Source organism: Arvicanthis niloticus, chromosome 9 (assembly GCF_011762505.2).
Source record: "Arvicanthis niloticus isolate mArvNil1 chromosome 9, mArvNil1.pat.X, whole genome shotgun sequence".
NCBI classification, from domain to species: Eukaryota; Metazoa; Chordata; class Mammalia; order Rodentia; family Muridae; genus Arvicanthis; species Arvicanthis niloticus.
The window spans coordinates 82,028,170-82,049,172 of NC_047666.1; the positions used below are offsets into that span (position 1 = coordinate 82,028,170).

Here is a 21,003-nt window from a genome sequence, read left to right on the forward strand (position 1 = left end):
GCAAATGGTGGTCACAGTAGCTTCTAGAGACCCAGGGAGAACACAGCATAAGTGAATTGAATTTTTGCAGTGGAAAGAGAGAGAAGAGAGAGAGGGTTTAGTATTCTCCACTCTTTCCTCACACAAGAAAGCTTCAAAGGAGATGTTAACACATGAACATCTCCTTTGAAGGTACTGAACACTGTACTAACTCAGTCTCTGCATTGGGAGAGCCTCTGGCTCTGGTGACACTGTGTCTATGTCTTCCTCAGTTCCCCCAGGTTTCTGGTCTTTTCTACCACTGTGTATCTCCTGACTGTTTTTATTATCCAATGGCAGGCCATCTGTCACCTGCCATGTACTGTGTCAGTTATAGGGTAAAACCTTGACTCATTGCTTGTCCCTACACTCAGAGGCAATCAGACCTCTGTGAGCTGCCAGTCAGCCTGGTCTACACCATGAGTTCTAGTGTAATCGGTCTCTAGACCTTAGTAGGACCCAGATCTTAGCACAACTGACTCTGTGATAAAAGTGCCATTCAGACCATAAACACATGGACAGCACCAGTTGCCAAAACTAAAACGAAGACCCAATCCTTCAAAGTCTGGGAAAGTCTCTAAATGTACCCACCTTGCTCTTTGGCTTCTGTAGCTCTGCTTCTGGCTAACCATTCCTGATAACTGAAGTATGTTAGCCCAGAACATGGTTTTGTGCTTAAAAGCTCACATGAGAAAGGTTCACTGTTACACTGGGGTCTCAATACCCAGTATAGTCAGGCTGGCAGGCTATCAGTGCATTTAACCCATGTCTGAGCAGTCTTCTCTGGTGAATACCCATAACACTAGTCCAGCCAAGACTACATAGTGAGACCCTCTCAAAAACAAAAAGAAAGCAAAGAATATATAGATCATGGTAATTACAATTTTTGTTTGGACAATTAGTTTTAGGGTTTGATTCCAAAAGGAACAGACAAACACAGACCATCAGAACCTTAGACACCGCCACTTTGCGGTCCCCTCCTCGTGTGGCTTCTGTTTGAATGCTTACTTAAGACAAGGTTTTCTGCCCTGGCTTGCTTGGAGCTCACTATGTAGACCAGGCTTTCCCAGAACACTCAGATTTCACCTGCCTCAGCCTCCTACGTGCTGGGATTAGAGGCATGTGCCACCATGCCCAAACTCCCCCTGTATTTTTAAGCACAACTTGTTCAGCTGTCGAATAATGATTGGTAGAAAGACCCCCTAGATAGGCATCTGTAGTTTCTGTAAATTAATTGAGTTATATACACCTATCCCTGTCTTGCTTCCAAATGAACGAGACTCAGACTGTGATTATTTATTTAGCTTTTGTGCATTTACTGGGGGACTAATCTAATTCTCTAAGGGCCAGACTGGCTACTTCCCCAGATGTGCTCACCATACAAACACTTGCTGTTTGTGTCTTCCTGGTTTATTTCTGCTCTACCAGTCTGTCTTCAGGGTTCATTTTGCTTGAGCGCATGCTCCTAGCCCAACATATCTAAGGAAGAGTCTTCCTTCACTTTCCTTCTTCTTCCTCGTGGTCCTACCTGCCACCTCCCAGGCAGGTAACTGAAAACCTACTTACCTCTCTTCCCTCCAGTAATTGGCTGTAGCCACCTTTATTTAACCAATAGTTTTAAACTGGAGAGCAAGGTTCACATAACAAAAGCTGGTGTCTGTGGGAATTGTGTGCCAACCTGATCTTGGGGTATAGAATTTAGCATTTGAATACATAGCAGCCCAAAGACCAACCCACAACAAGTGTCAACCCCTACTGTGGTTCACACTCATGCTATAATAAGGATGATTTGCTGGACCACTACTTTTATGCTGTTAATCCACTCTTCCTTCCAGAAGGATTCACGCATAGAAGAACTTGAGTCAACCGTCATGGAATACAGAAGCATTGTAGAGGTATGTTATAACCTCACAGTTCACGTCATGGGCTTACAATGTGAGTTTTTCTCCAGTCAAATCTATGCAGACACATGTGTGCATGTGGTTTCAGAATTTATGAGGAGATGTTGTAACGGCCCGCTCTGTTCCGCAGGTCCGGGTCTAGCAAGAGAGAGAGAGAGAGTGTAGGGGGAAGAAGGGGAAGAGACATGGAAAATAGAGACAAGCCAGAGGATCTGTAGTCAAGTCTCCTTTACTGTCTCCACCACACACACCACTCCTACTACCACTACACCACCACCTTTACAAGGAAATCCTGGGTATTTATAAGCACAAGCAGGAGAACACAGGTGAAAACATTTTACCACGTGCACCATGCAGCTGGGGTCACTAAACAGCAAAACAAGCTATGTGGGATAAACAATATATTTATCAGAGTGTGCTTCAGCTGTTGTAGGCTATTGAAAAACAAGTCTCTCATCAGGGTATATGGCTCCAGATGGCTGCAAAGTTGATAGCTGCTTTCTAGCCACTTTCTGATTAAAGTCGGCTCCCAGCAGAGATATGAACAGCCTGGCCCAGGAGTTAGAGCACTTGCAGCACAAACTCATTATGTGAGCAGAGAGACACCCTCCAGGCCCCCCTCTGAGCCTCCATTCTAGGTGGCTGGTCTGCTGGTCACATGCAGGGTTTCCTGTTCCCATTCCTCTCTTTACTGCCTTGTGTGTGGTATCTCCGGTGACTCTCTCCACTTGGTGGGAATTTTCTATGGACCCTTCCGCCTCAATCAGGTGGGACTCATCCAACAAAATGCCACGAGCTGGGTGTTGTCTTCCAATGCCTCAGACACCTAGAAGTCTGAGGTCAGAGTGTCATCAGGGATGGTTTTAGTGGTGTGGAGAACAAGAAAAGTTAGTTCTGTGGCCTCTTTCTAGAAGGGACAAGTCCTTTACCTTCATGACCTCTGAAGCCTCTGTCTGTACGCGCCTGTGGGCATGGTGCTGTGTAGAATTCTAGCAGAGCCATTCTATCTGGCAGGAATTCCAGAGGGATGGCACCTAGGCTTTGCAGTACCCTTCTGTAGATAGTCGGTGACTGGTTTCTGAGGTTTATGGAGTTGTTCTCCCTGAAGGATTCATAGAGCTTTTGTATAGCTTCGTCCTGGAGACATACCTGGCAAACCAGGAGGGCCTCTGTGGCTGAGTATTGCATAGGTAACACTCCTAGATCGGTAAGAGGTTTTGGTGTGTGGAAATTTACTTGCTAAGGTAAAGAGCTTCCAAAAGGCTCCTTAGGAGTTCAGCCCTTCAGTGGCCGATCCCCATGCTGCCGAAATTCATCCTGCAGGTTCTCTCTTTACCCGGTGTAACCCAGAACACTGGCTGTGCACTGTCCTTCCCTCTTTCCTGGCTACATATCCCCTCTGTAGAGTCACTGTGTATGTGTGAGTGTGTGTGTGTGTGTGTGTGTGTTTGTGAGTTTGAGTGTGTGTGTATGAACGTGTGTGAATGTGTGTGAATGTGTGTGTGTGAATGTGTGTGAATGTGTGTGTGTGAACGTGTGTGAATGTGTGTTTGTGTGTGTGTGAACGTGTATGAACGTGTGTGAATGTGTTTGTGTGTGTATGACTCTGTGTGTGTGTGTGTGTGTGTGTGAGAGAGAGAGAGAGAGAGAGAGAGGAGAGAGAGAGAGGAGAGAGAGAGAGAGAGAGAGAGAGAGAGAGGAGAGAGAGAGAGAGAGAGAGAGAGGAGAGAGAGAGAGGAGAGAGAGAGAGAGAGGGGGGGGAGAGAGGAGAGAGAGAGAGAGAGAGAGAGAGAGAGAGAGAGAGAGAGAGAGAGAGAGAAGGGGTAATTTTCCAGTTCAGGATCCACAGGAGCTAGCAAGGCAATGGAATGGAATCCTCACACCTGCATCGCTCATTCCTGAGCTGGGGGGGCGGAGGGTGGGGCGAGGCTCCTCTGCCAAGCTCTGCCTGGTTGTAATGTCAAGCCTGTATGTCATGTGCCCATAGCTCCTGATCTGGGAAGAAAAACTGGAAGTCTAGGTTTTCAGTTGAATTTTGACTGAAAATAAATATTCTTAGGTTTCTGGGATTTTTGTTTGTTTGTTTGGGTTGTTTTGTTTTGTTTTTTGAGACAAGGTTTCTCTGTGTAGTCCTGGCTGTCCTGGAACTCACTCTGTAGACCAGTCTGGCCTCAAACTCAGAAATCCACCTGTCTCTGCCTCCCAAGTGCTGGGATTAAAGGTGTGTGCCACCACTGCCCGGCTAGGTTTCTGGTTTTTAAAACTGCTGTTCCTAATTTTCTCCTTCTTACTTCCTTACCTTTTATTGAAGAGTGACATGCTAGGTGGCCATCTAGAGTCACTAGCCTGTAGCTCATGCAGGATACATTATTTCTTGTCTCTGTACTTATGTGACAGTTTTGTTGCTGGGGAAGGAGTTATTTTGTCTTATAATTTAAACATTCGGTCCATGGTCCTTTGTCTGTGGATTCTGGACCAGTCAGAGCCAAATGTCAAGGTGATGGGACTGTGTGATTGACACTGTAGCTGAGGTGACTCATCTCATGGTGGACTGGAAGCAGAGGGTGGGGAAGAAGAACTGGAGAGATCAGGGGAGTAGAAGGAGAAGGGGGGATGGGAGGATGGGGGTAGGGAACATGGAGGATGGGGCTAGAGTGGAAGTATAATCTTTGAAGGAATGTCTGCAGTGAGCTGCCTCTCAAGGTTGTCCCTAGAGGTTTTGTAATGTCCCCAGATAGCCCCATAATGGAGGAACAAAACACTGGACACATGAGCTATGGGGACACCACTGATGGTTGGTGATGAGTGACCTCAACCCTGTTGGAGTCATAGCTAATTGGGCTAGACAACAGTGTTTGTTTCTCTCAAGGAACAGGATCCAGGACACCACCTCTGAGGGGGAGAATTCTTTATATCATGAGCTCACTCTCCCTGGGATTGCAGAGGTGAGGACAAGAGCTGGAGGGAAAGTCCTACACAAACCACCAGCTGCACCCCTGCTGCTGTGGTTAAGGCTTACTCATAGAGGAAGTCAAGTGCTACAATGTATCTCCTGTGGAGACATAGCTTACTCTTGCCAAAGATCTGAACATGCTGAAAACCACCCAGGACATTTGGGAGATATTTCTTGATGGTTTTGTTTGGAATTCAAGTTTAAAATCTCATAGCCTGGGGCAGGGAATCATTTCTAAATTATATCCAAAAGCTACAGCAAGTCTTAACCCCCTGTGTCTGAGTGTGCTCTGTAAACTGGGGCTTTGGAAATCCTCAGACTGGTGGTGGTCAGGCAGATGCCATCATGCATGAACTGTGCTTTGATGTTATTCATGCAGACACTGTCACGTGTGAGCTGTGATGTGACATTCATGACCTCGCTGTGACTCGTTCATGTAGACGCTATGAGCTGTGCTTTAGTTTTCCTTGGTCTGTGTTTTTGCTGCGGGCTTTTGTTTGTTTTGAGACAGGGTTTCAGGAATTTAGGACAGCCTCAAACTTGTGTAGCTGAGGATGATCTGGAACTCTGACCTTTGTGCCTCTACCTAGAGTACCGAGGTTACAGGTGTACACCACTGTACCCACCCTGGGGATCAAAGCCAGGGCTTTGTGTGTGTGAGGCAAGCCCTCTACCAACTGAGCCCCTGCCCCAGCCCCTTGAGTGTTTTCTGTAGCTCTCGAAGTAAATGCATTTTTCTGAAGTTAAGATACCCAGACAACATGAAATGTTTGTAATTCAGTGATACTGGTTAACAGAACCTGGACAGAAACTGTGTTTTTAGTGTGCAAGAGTCAATCTGAAAGTGGCTATGTAAATTAATTACTTCTTAAAGTCTGTGGTTTGTGTGATTTTTTTTTCTTTGTATTTTGACAGATAAGAGTCTTTACAACAGGGGAAGAAACAAAAGACTTCTTAGTGATGAAAATGTTGTCAGCCTTATATTTTTGTCTCTTGTGTTTCCTAGCTTTGTGCACAGTGTGTTAGGGAACTTTTTTGGGGTGTGTGTGTGGTGTTTTGTTTGCTTGTTTTTGTTTGTTTAACTTACTGATCTCTGATGGTTCCTTCTGTGGCTGAGTTGTATCAGAGTGTCTCCTGTACACAGTTGCCTTAACCTTGAAGGAGAGCAAATGCTCCTACCAGGCCTTTGAGAGTGACTTTGTTGCCTTTGACCTGTGGCTTTCTAGATGGTGAGGATCCTTTCACCCTGTTGTAGAAATGCAGCCGAATTGCCAGACTGGAGGAAGCTGTGTGCTCGATTCTCAGTACTCTGAGATCACAATGGTGTCAAGCAGCAGCCTGGAAAGGTCTACATCTCTGAACTGGCAACAGCTAGTGTAACTCTGACCTTGGGTTTTTTCCTCAGTGAGTTAGACAGCTCGTCCTTCAACTCACCGTGGAAATGCCCTTGACTCTACAGCAGCCAGCGTGTGTCTTGTCTCTTCATTTATCTTCAGAACACGATTAGTGAGACTTGTGAATGGGAGTCTAATGCACCTGATCTCGGTGGATGGACTGAGCACCCACGCATATGTGTTCCTCCTATGGATTTAGTACTGCTCCCAACTTTTACATTGAAAGCAGAGTCACAGTTCTGTTCCGAGCATTCACTTGCTAATGTTACTGTTTACAGGTGAGTTTTCTTCTTCTTCTTCTTCTTCTTCTTCTTCTTCTTCTTCTTCTTCTTCTTCTTCTTCTTCTTCTTTTTGTTTTTTGTTTTTTCGAGACAGGGTTTCTCTGTGTAGTCCTGGCTGTCCTGGAACTCACTCTGTAGACCAGGCCGGCCTCGAACTCAGAAATCCGCCTGCCTCTGCCTCCCAAGTGCTGGGATTAAAGGCGTGCGCCACTACTGCCCGGCACAGGTGAGTTTTCTTAAAGGGTAAATGTGCACCCAGTGCAGCCGCTTTAGAGATGGGATGCTGTCTTTCTAGGATCTTGTGAGCCTGCTCAGCATTGTTTGGTGAGGATAGCGACATCAATCCCTGAGTATGGTTTTCAAAAATAAAAATGATCTTTATTAGGATGGTAATTATTTCAGAGCAATAGAACAGTAGCATAGCACAGGCTGACCAACTTGTCATCTCTGGATACTGTGACAAACACAGGAATATGGCTTTTGTTAACGGTGGCTGAAGAGAAACAATGTAATTCACACTGACATGACAAAAGCCAGCACCTCATATGTGTATTGTAACACCTCACATATGTGTATTATATAACACCTCAGTCTGGCTAAGAATCTGTAGATGGCTGCATAAGGGTTTACTGGATGGATCCAAATATATCTGAGTGCTGTTGACACTTATAAGAATCCTACTGTGAAATGATAACGCTTTCCTAGAACCTTCCAGAAGTTGATTTTCTAGTTCGAGGTCAATCTTGACTCATAGACAGGTCCTCAGAAAGGACAGCTGGGTTGTTTTCTGTGGGTTGTTTGTTCCGAGCCCCTCCGTGTCCCCTTCGCCCGCGAGAGAGACACGTGAGGCAGTGTTCGGGTGGTTACCACAGCGAGGCTTTATTCTTGTATCAGCAGAAGCGGAAAGACCACAAGCCCGGAAAAGGCACTGCTATATGTACCCTAGAGTGGCATGTTCACTTCTGATTGGCTGTTCACTCATTACCCATAATACGCCCCGGGGATGGGCAGTGACTTTGGCGCGCTTTTTGCCTTTTGCACCTGCGTAGTTAGTTGTTTAATTGTGGGAGGACGGGATGCCCGCACCATCTTGTAATGGCGAATGCCATCATGCTCACGCGGCTCCTAACAGTTGTTAATCCAGTATCGCAGGATTCCAGACATGATATTGACTGGACAGTTTACTTCTAGTGTGTGTGTGTGTGTTTAAATAATGGCCAGTGTCTGTCTCTTCCTGTTCCTCCCCTTCCCTCCCTCTCCCTCATGTGCATGCATGCACACACATACACACATGCACACACACATATATGCTCGCACACACATACACACATACATACATGAATTCACACGCATACATGCACACACATACATATACATGCACATACACACATATATGCACACACATATACACTCATACATGCACACACATACACATGCACACATACATACACACACATGCATGCACACACATACAGGCATGCACACACACATACATATGCTTTCACACATATATACATGCACATACATACATGCACACACATATACACATACATACACACATACATATGTGCATATGCACACACACTTGATTTTTTTTGCTGGACATTCTAGATGGTTAGAAGAGTCAAGCTAATGTCTTCGTGTTTGCATTTCTCACATCAGAGCCAAGCCTGTGTTGGTTGTGTATCGTATCATTGGGTGGACAAGATCCAATGAAGGACAGAAATTATGACTCAGTGGGTAATATGCTTGTTGAGGATGTAAGAGGGCAGAGACAGGAGCATTGTGGGAACTTGCTGGTCACCAGCATAGAGTGAGAGACACTGTCTCAAGAGATTTAGACAAAAGCAATAGAACAGGACACTAATGTCCTCTTCTGGTTTCCATATGTAGTGTAATACGAGCATAGGCTCGTATTATCCACCCCTACCCCGTACACTTACACATATACACACATACATGTATACACATATGTGTACATACATGTGTACGCACACACACATGTACATGCACACACATCACAATACACACATACATGTGCTACATACATGTACACACACATGTTTACACACACATGCACACACATACACACAATATATCATATACACAAACAAAATATTTAAATTGTAAATATTGGCTATGCTTGTTTTCTTAGTTTTGAAAAGGGAACTGGGAAGGAATCAGTAGAGTTTGTTCTGGAAAACACCTTCACTTAGTACATGTAGAGTGACGGCATCTACATATCGCTATATCACAAGGAAAAGCAAATTTACCAGGAGCATTGGATAGGGAATTCTACCTAAGAACTTCCTGGGTTACACGTAGCACACACTTGCTGGGTTATTTTTAAAGGTTATGTTTTTGTTATTTTAAACCATTTTATAATACATTATTAATTTTTTAAATAAAATATATATTTTCAGATGCATGTACATGTGAGTGCAGTGTCCATAGAGACCAGAGGGAGGGAGGGAGAGGGTGAGGAGAGGAAGAGAGAAAAGACAGAGTGGAGTGATGATTCTGGAGAAAGACCCTGGGTATGGTGGTTTGAATAAAAATGGCCTCCTTGGGATCAAAGGGAGAGACCTTATTGGGAGTTGTGGCCTTGTTAGAGGAAGTGTGTCACTACTGGGTTGGCTTTGATGTTTCAGAAGATTATGTTAAGCCCAGGGAATCTCACTTCCTGTTGCCCATTGATTCAGATGTAGAGCTCTCAGCTCCTTCTCCAGCACCATGTCTGCCTGTGCACTGCCATGCTTCCCGCCATGATGACAGTGGACTAAACTTCTGAACTGTAAGCCAGCCCCACTTAAATGTTTTCCTTTCTAAGAGTTGCCATGGGCCAGGCAGTGGTGGTGCACGCCTTTAATCCCAGCACTTGGAGGCACAGGCAGGCGGATTTCTGAGTTCGAGGCCAGCCTGGTCTACAGAATTAGTTCCAGGACAGCCAGGGCTACACAGAGAAACCCTGTCTCAAAAAACCAAAAAAACAAACAAACCAAAAAAAAAAAAAAAAAAAAAAAAGAGTTGCCATGGCCACAGTGACTCTTCACAGCAGACACAGGGTGTCCTAACTCAGACACAGGGTGAGCGTTATGAGAATAGAGTGGACAGTAACCATAGGCAGTGATGCAGACAGACAAGAATAAAGGGGATGATTTCTTGAAAACTATTTTTATACATGTGTGAGCATAGGTATTCAGGTGCTCTTGGAGGCCAGAAGTGGACGTCAGATCTTCTGGAACTAGACACAAAATTAACATAATTTAAACAAATATTCTAAGACCCTAGCATGGGAGGGGGGACTATTTCTTGACAATATTGGAATGGCCTCCATGCAGCCCTTGCACCCTGGACACAGTTCAAAATAGAGAAAGCTACATGAAGGCCAGACATCCAGTGATTTGACTGTGGATACGGAAAGAATGAGACGTATTTTGTGAGAGAGGAAATAGGGGTTCAATGTTTAGACAGGTAACAATGTTTACTGAGGAGGAGGAAGAGGAGAAGGAAGAGGAGGAGGAGGACAAACATTCACTCTGCTGTGTGTTAAACAACCTCCATCGAGAAAGGAGATCTGAGTGCCTTCGGGAGAGGCGGTCAATGGACCGACTTCTTTCCGAGGACTTGGTGAGAGAGGCCAGGGTGGCCTGTAAGACATCCTGTATCTGCAGGCTCCAGCTCAGCTGCCTCTTCTCCTCACAGCTGCTAAGGGACTGCAGGAATCAGGCAGAAGTGGGAACTAAGGGGAGTACGGGACACAGACAAGGAACAAAAAACCTGTAACTATCTAGCGACAGAAAGTGGTGCGTGACAGGGAGAAAATTAACTAGGGTGACAGAAAATCGTCCGGAAGAGGCAGGGTACTTCAGCTTGGAAAGGGCAGCCACAGGGGCGCTGCCTGCAGGGGCCTGAACTGAGTGGAGAGCAGAGGGGGGGTAGAGGGCCATCTGGGGCCCATTCTCAGCACAGGCAGTGACTGGAACAGAGAGCCTGAGTTTGTAAGAACTTTGCAGGTTTGAGAAGCAGCCAGACCCTGGCATTGCAGGGGCTGAGGGCTGGGTAGGGAGAGGAGATGGAACACTGGAAGGGGGCTGGGAGTCAGGTCACCTGTGCTTGGGTTGTGATTTATTCTGAGTGTTGTGGGAAGCTGTTTTTGACCAGAGCGCCCACTGCACTGTGAAGATCCTCTAGGCGAGAAGCTGTCCCTAGGGAGCAAGAGCGAAAGTGTTGGGACCAGAGGAAAAAGATTTCAGTTACAAATCACTTTTTGGAGAGCCTCGTGAGTCATTTTAATTGATCATGATCCATTTTGGATAAATAAAATGAAAGTTTCAGAGTGTGCAACACAACAGGAGAAAAGAATACGTAACATTTTTGTCACAGTTATATGTATATGTATGTGTTGAAATATAAAATGTTTACCAGATCGTGGTCCCAACAGGTTTATAGGGTTGAGTTGGAGCATGGTATAGGATTTGACTCATGGAATAGCTAGCAGAGGGCAGGGCATCGTGTGAGTGACGTGACAGCTGTGTGTGTCTGGGGGGCAGAGCAGGTACCCTCGAATGAGAGGTTTTCCTCTGCAAGGTAGACAGAGCACAGAGATGCAGATATGGCTGAGTTAGAAACCAGGGTTTAGCATGAGGTCAACCAGAAGAGTTGCTGAGATTAAGAATACAAACTCACATCTGATATATGTGTATCTTTTTTAAAAAAAGATTTATTTATTTATTTTATGTATGTGACTACACTGTTGTCCTCAGACACACTAGAAGTGGGCACTGGATCCCATTACAGTTGGTTGTGAGCCACCATGTGGTTGCTGGGAATTGAACTTGGGACCTCTGGAAGAGCAGTCAGTGCTCTTAACCACTGACCTATTTCTCCAGACCAATATAGGTGTGTCTTAACATACTAGTGAAATTTCCTGTGGGAGAAAAAAATCTTCAAAGATTTAATATCTGTTTCATATCTTAAATGGATGGTACCATGCAATTCTTGAAGAGCTATTTCAAGACCTTTTATGATTCATAAAATCCATGAACAACGCTGTCTTCTAGATGAACACATATCAGTGATGGAAATGTTTATTATTAAATATGAATTTCTGATGGTTTTTAAAGTCCTTTTACTTTCAGAATATGATAGACACTCTTGAGGCTGTTTCTAAAACTAATGTCTTGGGGGAAGAAAATGATTGTGGAGCTTGCGTGGATACCACGGTTGAGAGGTACATGGGAAAGGTGACCTTTAAAGGTGACTTTTTATAGGCCAGTGAGGAAGTGACATTTACATATCCAATGAGCCTGGCGCTGCTAGCTACAATTAACAGTTGAAAACACAAGGACATACTTTTTCATGGCCAGAAAATATAATAGTTGTAGGTCAGCCAAACAAGCAACAATTTTGCCTGTAATTCATTGGTAAAAGGGGGGCAGGAGGATCATGAGTTCACGGCTATCTGGGGAAGCCCTATCTCAAACGCTAAAAACAAAAACAGTCAGTCAAAACACCAAGCTATCTGAGCAAGACAGCAGAAGCAGTGGTCCTAGAACTCCTCCCCTGAGAGATTTTTGTCAACTATCACCATATGTAGGCATCGTGTTTTGCTTACCCGTATGTCTGTGTAAGAGTGCCAGATCCCCCCTGGAGCTGGAATTACAGACAGCCATGAGCTGCCTTGTGGGTGCTGGGAATTAAACCCAGGCATTCCAGCTCATGCAGGAGCTGGAATTGCTGGAATTGCTGGGGTTTCTGTCTGTGAGGGAGAGCTGGTAAGAGCTGGCTTACTTCAGATGCCTGTAGTGGGGGACATTGAAGACTAGCCTACCTGCAGCTGCAGAAACTTTCTGTCAACCCAGTAGAAAACAGAGATGAAGCCTCAGATCCCAGCTTTCACTGGAGATGAGAGAGAGAGAGAGAGAGAGAGAGAGAGAGAGAGAGAGAGATTGAGATTGATTGACCACCCATCCAATGTCCCAGCTTCCTGTGTTAGGAGTTGGCTTTTATTTTACCTGCCTCAGAACAGTATAGAACTGAGGACACTACAGAACTATAGCAGCCACTAAGAAGACAAACAGTGGTTTGGACCAATGAGAATGCGTGAGGTGCCCACAAAATCTGTCAGAATGTAACTTTAATTTTTTTTAAAAAAACTATTTTTAATGATGTTTTAAAAATACTTTAACCTCCCTTTTAGCCCACCATCCACCAGAGCTAGTGGGAAAGAAGGGATATGGGGGAAGTCAACCTGTTTAGAAAGGTTCTTTAGAGCAATTCTTGTCTGTGTTGTCTGGAAATCGACAGTTCAGTTCACAGGTTAGCAGTGGCAGCTTGATTCACTCGTAGATACCTCACGGAAATTTGGGTCAGCAGCAGCAGTGGCACTACCTAGCAGGAAAAGCCAGGCCTCAGCCTGGGCTCAAGTCAGCAGGGGGTGGAGGGGACCAGGAGGAAAGACAGAAGTTCTGGGCTGTGCCTCTCTCAGCGAAGTGAAGATCAGCAAAGGCTTGAGACCAATCAGCACTGTATAGGTACCTTACTCTATACGCAAGCTAAGCTCAGACTCCATCATTGTCCACTGCATACTATTTATACTCTTCCACGGGCCTTGCCTCAGCTGACATCACTCTGCCAATCGGCCTGAGTCCATAGAAGCAGCAAGAAACTGCAGCATACCACCAGAAGATTTTTTTGGTGCATTCCTCTCTATGGAGTCCCAACAAAACTGCAGCTCAACTATGCAATGTAAAGCAGACCAAGTGCTTGCTTTAGCAGAACATCCTCTCTCCTGTGTCTGCTTCAGCTAAATATTCCTTCGTGAGTCTGCCTTAGCCTTTCACACTAGTGTCCACTTTAATGAAACATTCCTTTGCCCGTGTGCCCCAGCAAAACACTATCTAACACAACTGACTTTCCAAAGAAACCTTAAGTTTCCACTTCAGGAGAAGTTGAGATTTTCTTTTGTTTGAAGGAGAAAGGAATTAACATGGATACAGCATGTGAAGGAAGATGGGGGCGATGGCAGTGTGGATTTACAAGGTGCACAGAGAACAAGTAACTGAAGTGGTCACTCCTCTACCATGAAGATCAGAATGAAAGACAACAAAGGAAAGAAGAAGCATGGAAAGACACGCAAACCAAAGAAACAGCAAGTCTCCAGAGACTCATCCAAGCAAAATGGATGTGGACAATTTACTTCTCAGAGTGTCAGATACGGAGGCTGACTGTGGCCAAGAGAACACAGATGAACAAAGCATGAACTGTAACATAAATGTGGGTAACATTTAGAAATGCCAAATAGAAACCCCAGGACTATATAGACTACACTGGAAATTTTACTAGAGGACTTTAACGCAGACCAAACAAAATAGAAAAAGAAAAAACTAGTAAACTGAATGCAGGTTATTAGAAATTACCCACTTGGAAGGGGCCGTGTGTAGGAGCTACAGGGTTTATGGGATATTACTGTGTAGGGCACCATCTCTGTTTCTGCAGTCTAAGGGGGAGAGAGAGAAAGACAGAGACAAAGAGACAGAGGTAGAGAGAAAGAAACAAAAACTGTTCAAAGAAATAGTATACCAACTGCTTCACAGATGAGCACAGAGCAATGTCCAGATTCGAGACGCCTATTTAAAGAAGTCACAGCGAGACAAAAGCAACACATCATATAAGCAGAGACTCTGAGACTATTAGCATATCTCCGGGCAGGAACCATGCACATATTCAGCGTGTAAAAGCACAAAAACACAGCGCCAACAAATCTAAGCAGACAGTAAAGGCAGGAGCAGCAGTTGAGGAGACTGACCCTGTCATCCTGCTTCTCATGAGGAAGTATAGTGGGCAAGGATAAGAAGTGGCTTCAGAATGTGGGCGTGGTAGGGGTAAGTCATTTAACTATAGTGTGTAAAGGACAAAAACCAAAAGCAAACTATGTTACTAAATAAAAGGTGTAAATTGTAACATCGGCAATACAAAGCAGAAAAGAGAAGAGACTGAGTCCAGCGTGACTGATATCATTGATGACACATGGGGAAGACAAATGTACCACCAAGGCAAAGAAATCAGCAAACCTCCAAGGAAGAACAGTAAGGAGAAGAGGGTCTGGAGGGTTGCAAGGTGCAAGAAGAGATGACAAAATGGCCGTGGCCTTTCTACTTCCCTATTCATGATTTCTTTAAATCTAAGTGGGTTAAGTTCTACAGTCGACAGGCTGAAACATTTAAAAGCAAGGTCTAACTATATGCTGTCTGCAGGAGACTTGAGGTCACACTAAGCTTGGCGTGAAGGGCTCAGAAAAGAGATGCTGGAGAGGGCAGGGGTGGTGGTATTTGTATCCGGCAAAGACTGTCACATGAGGGCATTAGATAACAGAAGTATTAGTTCTTCAAGGTGCCGCATAATCTTCCATGTCTGTGCACCTGACTGACATCAGAGGTTTGCGAACCCGACTCTGGTAGAGTGGGAAAGTAGGATAGCCAGCAATACAGTGACAGCAGGGGGCTTCCCTCCCATCAGCCACTGGTGGGACATGAAGGAGCTGGGCACAGAGGTACAGGGAGCAGGCACGGGGGGGGGGGGGGTTGCAGGGAGCAGGCACAGGGGTGCAGGGAGCAGAAACAGGGGATGCAGGGAGCAGGAACGGGTGCAGGAGGAAGGGTGTGGGGTTGCAGGAGCCAGGGTCATGGTGGTGCAGGAAGCAGCCGTGGTGGTGCAGCAAGCAGGGCATGGTGGTCTTTAAGCACTTGAGAAGCACAGGCAGGCAAATGGATTTGTGTGTCTGAGGCAACTCACCTACATAATGAGTTGCAGGCCAGCCAGGGCTACAAAGAGAGACCCTGCCTGAAAAACAAAAAGAATGGATAGGAATAAGTTTGAGGAAGTGAAAGGCATGTTCTTGAAAACTCTTAAAGATGACAAGGAAGGCACGGATAAACAGATAGGCTGTGACATTCATGAATTAGAGGCGTAATGCTTTTAAAATGCCCATACTGATCAAGGTCATTCATAGACTCAATGCAATGCCATCGCAGTGGAAGTTTTATAGAAGTAGCAAATTAAAAAAAAAAAATCCTGTGGAAACAAACACACACACACACACACACACACACACACACACACACACACGACCCTGACTAGTTGAAACCTTGAGAAATAAAGACGGAGGAATTATTCTTCCTGATTTCAAAAAATGGTTACAGAACTGTAGAAACCAAACACAGAACTCTGTAGCCCCGAGACCCACAGAGAGGTGAGCAGAGTCTAGCAAAAACAAGCAAGCAAACAGAAAACCCCACACACGTGTGCACAGCTCATCTCTGACAGGACCATGAAGAATTCTCCAGACAAGGGGTGCTGGAGAGCCCGGGCATCCACAGGGAAGGCAGGTTCTGACAGCATCTTTCTTTTACTGAGTGCAGAAGTCAACCCTTTGAAAGGCTTAAATTAAGACTTACTATATACACGACCTGGACCTCTAAGACACTCAGAAGAAAGCAGGACTGTTTTGACAAGATTTCTTGGGTAAGACACCAAAAGTCCAGGCACCGGTAAGTGGAAAATATCAGACTCAGAATGTTCTACAATAAGTGAGATTAAGTGAAGCATGGTGTTCAGAATGGGAGAAATGGTGGAGAATCATATATCACATTTTAATATATAAGGAACATTAAGGACTACATTAAAACACACACGCATTGGCTTTAAAATAGCAAAGATGGTCTGGAGAGATGGCCCAGAGGTTAAGAGCAGTTACTACTCTCACAGAGGACCCAGGGTTAGTTTTCAGCATCCATCCACATGGTGGCTCATAATCATCTGTATCTCTAATTCCAGAGGATCTGATGCCCTCTTCTGGCCTCTGGAGGCAGCAGACATGAATATAGTGCATATCCATGCATGCATGGGAAACCGGCACAAGTTTACTGTTGCATTTCATAAAAAGCAAGATGCAGAGACAGCCTAGATGTCTGTGAATGGATGAGGGTAAGCCGGTGGCTAAGACATGGATGTTTCTCGACAGTCCATTCAGAGATGAATGGATAAAATGTATTACGAAGCAATATTATTCAACCTTAAGGGAGCACTACCACATATGACAGCATGGATGAACCCAGAGGATGTTAGGCTAAGCCACTAGTCACAGAGGATAGGGACTTCATATCCTATCCCTATGAGGAATCTGAAACAGCTAAAGCCTCCAGAAGCAGAGAGTAGGGTGGCTACAGGCTGAGGGAAAGAGAACGAGTTACTTATCAACAGGTGTAAAGAAAACTTAGGCCATGCATAACAAGTGACTTCCTGTCATCTGCTACATGACATAGTACCTGTAGTTAATGATACCATATATGATATTTAACCATACAGTACAGATTGTACCTAACAGTACCATATATACTCTGAAGTTACCAATACCATACATGATGTAGTTAACAACATCATACACGCCAGGCAGTGGTGGCGCACGCCTTTAATCCCAGCACTTGGGAGGAAGAGGTAGGCAGATTTCTGAGTTCGAGGCCAGCCTGATCTACAGAGTGAGTTCCAGGACAGCCAGGGATACACTAAGAAACCCTGTCTCAAAAAACAAACAAAAACAAACAAACAAACAAAAAACCCCAAAACCAAAAAAACAAAAACCCAACATCATACATACAAACGGTATCAGGATAGATCTTGGGCTGTAGACACAGCTTGGCTGGCAGCATGCCAGCTTAGCACGCTCACAGCCCTCGGCTCAAGTCCAGTCCTTGTACTGAATAAACTAGACTTGGTGGTTGTAGCAGTGAATAGTTAAAAATCTGCTCTGTGCTCCTGGCAGGTGCGCATTGGCTTTTCATACACATTGGCTTATTTTTAATACACCTTGACTAGCTCGATGGCACATCAAACCCCTCTAGGCTAGCACACACATCCCTTTGATATTCCTGAGTTAACTTATTAAACATATATTTTATCTTTGCTGCCTTAGATCCTTCTGGGCAGCCCTTCTGGGGCCACGTTCCTCCTTGTACCCACATTTCTGCTGGCTCTCCTTCCTGTTCCTCCTCAGCGTGGTCTGTCCTATGCCCTTCTCATGGTGGAATCCCTTCTTCCTTCTTCTCTCCTCTTGCCCTGGAATCCTAAAAGTCCCGCCTCTGTGTGCCTGTTCAACCATTGGCCGCTGGCTACTTTATTTGCCAATCAGAGCCAGCTAGAGGCAGGTTTCCTTTAGCCTACATACAGGACACTGCAAACAGGTTTTTGAGTAGCATGAGAACACAAGCCACTACAGGTGGTGTATACACGTAATCCCAACTCTAGGGAGGCAGAGGCAGGAGGACCAGAAGTTCTCAGCTACATAGGGAATTAGAGACTAGCCTGGGCTATTTGAGAGCCTATCTCAAAAGAGTATTAGCTTTTTAAATAAGTACTATAAATATTTACGAGCATAGATTTCAACATACACATTGTTTTAGCGACATTACAGGACATAAGCGAATGTAGGTGCCATGAGGGCAGCTTTGGGGAATGTCTCTGCTTACAAAATGATGCTGAAAGGGCCTGTGGCCCCTCTTGCTTCTGATGTTATAAGCAAGTGCTGGTTTATGGGCTTAAAATGCAAGGGGCCTGAGACTGATGCTGTCTTCCTCCTGATTTGACCCTCCTTCCAAATTGGATGGTCCCAGTGGGTTAAGGTTTGTACTCAAGCTGTTCCTGGTAACCACTGATTCACTGGGTACTCCACAGATTAGTCTTGCTGGCTATGTGGTTGCCAAACGAGAAGTGCCAAGGGATCAAGAACATCTGTGGTGGGAGATAAGAGGTAAAGAATGACCTCTGAGTTCACAGTGGGAATAACCAGTGAGTTTCCAGCTGTGTTGGGGGAGACACTTCCGGTACCAATGCTCCTCCTGCTTCCTATGATTGACAGTCCAAAGGAGAAAGGTTAAAGTCGCGAAACAAAGACTCATTTCCCACCGCACCCACTTTCCTCTAAATAGCTCATGTTGGTGTGTAAGAACTGAACTTGTCACCCTGCTCCCAATGTAGAACATCCCACAAGTGTACTGCAGGTGTCACAGCGAGCTCGTGGGGAGCCGGTCATGCCACATGCTCATCGGAAACAGCCCGAGGGCGCTGTCTGTGGGATGTTAACCGTGAGCTGCGGGGTTGTTTTACTTAAGAGCCTGTGTTTCTAAATGCTTTTACTTTTTCCGATCCTCCCTAAAGAAGTTTGAGTTCCTCAGAGTGACTTGTGATTAAAGTGTCACCAAAAGCTCAGGGGGTCTCTCTCTCTCTCTCTCTCTCTCTCTCTCTCTCTCTCTCTCTCTCTCTCCCTCCCTCCCTCCCCCTCCCTCCCTCCCTCTCTCTCCTTTACTTTTTAAAAATTCAACTTTAGCCGGAAGTAATAAGACATTACTAAGCAGCTGTAAGATGCGCCCACTAGGAATAGGCTCCACAAAGACAGCCCAGAGGGCACATGGAGCTAGGGTTCCGGAGGGCTTGGCAACATTTAAACTCAGGGTTATCAGCTCAGATAAACTCCTTAAAATGTGAAGCAAAGATGGAAGAGGAACAAAAAGAAAAAGAAAAGGAAAAGAAAAAAAATGTAAAAAGGAACTGTTCAGTTGTCCCAGGAGGCTGGCCCGTGAGCGTGCGTAGAGGAAGTGCAGGGGTGCAGGGTGCAGAGGAGGCGGTGTTAACAGCCTGCTTGTGAAAGAGTGGAGTACAGAAAGCTTAACTTCTCGGGACTCTCTGGGGTGGAAGGAGCTAGGCCTGCTGTGCCCGTGCAAACAGAATTGCAGAAGTTGGGCCTACGCTTATCACTTCCCTGAGAAGAAAAGCACATTTCCAGTTTCCTGTGCCTACGAGCAAACACCCAGCGCCCTTCTCGCTGCTCAAACCCAGGCTGACCTGTGCATATGGGTCAGGGGATCAGGATGGGGGCTGTGGATGAGGCAAGTCTTTGCTACTTGAACTAGAGGAAGCAATTCCAGAAGAACACAGTCTCCAGCACTGCCGAGATACAGGAGCAGAAGACCAGGGGCGTTCAGTGTAAGTAGCATATTCTACTCCAGTTCATGTCGCCCAGGATGAGGAGGAAAGACCTCTGCCATTTTCTTGGATCTCAGCTTCTGGGTTAGCCAGTGGAAGAGTTAGGATGCGGTGCTGTAGGACTCCTGGCATCTCTGTCTCTGGCCAGGACCATAGTCCCCTAGGCTGCTGCTAGATTTGTCTATGGCTGTCCTTCCGTTCAAAATGAAACAGAGATGGGGCTTAGCCCAGTGGCAGTTTAGCCTTATGTGCAAGAATGTGTATCCATATCAAACACATGTGAAATTGCCTTTAATTTTAAATTTTTAGTGTGTACTCAATATGTGCATGTATGTGTACAGATATATATGCACACCTTAGTTTGTTTTTGAGACAGTCTCACTGTGTAGTTCTGACCTAAAACTCTATGTAGACCAAGCTAACCTCAAACTCACAGAGATCCACCTGCCTCTGCCTCTAGAGTGCTGGGATTAACGGTGTGCGTTCCTCTGCTCAAATACACTTTACCTTCTGAAACAGTTGTTTAGAATTTTGTGTGCCAGCCACAGGCTTCTGAGCACTTACTAAGAATAATGTGAGAAGACAACTGTCAAATTACAAATGTCAGGCTATTTATAAACCTGCTTTATTCTAGAAACATGAAATGGAAACTATAAAGCATATTTACCTCACCACTTACCAGACAGCTGCTTTTGTTCAGTGAACTTCTCAATTTAGTGGGACGAATTTTTTTTTTTTTTTTTTTTTTTTTTTCAGACATAAGGATTCATTCACCTGTGACCCAAGTGGTGCTTGGTCTGGGTTTGTTGTGAATTTCTGTTTCTTTTCTACTGTTGGTCTAAGGAAGCGACTGTGGCGTCAGGAATTGCTTCCTTTTAGAATAGCAACATTGTTCAACATTTTATTGTTACTCTCTTGGGCTGTGTGCAATCACTGTTTTCAATGTTTCGGAAAGCAATAAAAACTGCTCTTTAAATCAGGAAGGTTTCATGTTGTCATTGCTCAGGAGGCTTTGGAGAAGGCTGTCTTGTATCAGCGCTGCATGGGTAAGCAGCCGTGCCCAGTTCCGTGCTTCAGAACCCATGCCCAGAGCATGAACCCATCGGCCACTTATATCTGTCTTTTGTTGAAATTGATATTACATCCCACAGTTTTGTGAGCAAGTAAGAATTTGGGTCCCTCTCTCCAAGGGTTCCCTGTGGCATCTGAGCAGGAGTATCAATGGCTGTGACACATCCCAAAGGCCGCTGTTGGGTTCCTCACTGGTTACAGTCTTCCAGCCCAGCCTCCAGGGACAATTGGTTGGAATGTTATTAAAAGCTCTGACCCTGGCTTGAACACTTTTTATTTCATGTGTGGACTTCTTCCTTAGTGGAATTCATGAAACTTGTAGATGTTTGTATTTTTGCCTGCCCAGA

General features: G+C 45.2%; 1 protein-coding gene across 4 annotated transcripts in view; it reads left to right on the forward strand.

The window, feature by feature from the left end:
* Nucleotides 1-19,219: 19,219 nt before the first annotated feature.
* Nucleotides 19,220-21,003, forward strand: part of Irag2 (inositol 1,4,5-triphosphate receptor associated 2) — a 50,725-nt gene continuing 48,941 nt past the window's right edge. For 3 of the 4 annotated variants that reach the window (XM_076940838.1, XM_076940839.1, XM_076940840.1), the window contains exon 1: nucleotides 19,220-19,585. The gene's annotated coding sequence lies outside the window, so the exon portion shown is untranslated. The remainder of the gene's footprint in view (nucleotides 19,586-21,003) is intronic. The other variant, XM_076940842.1, reaches the window with a different exon arrangement.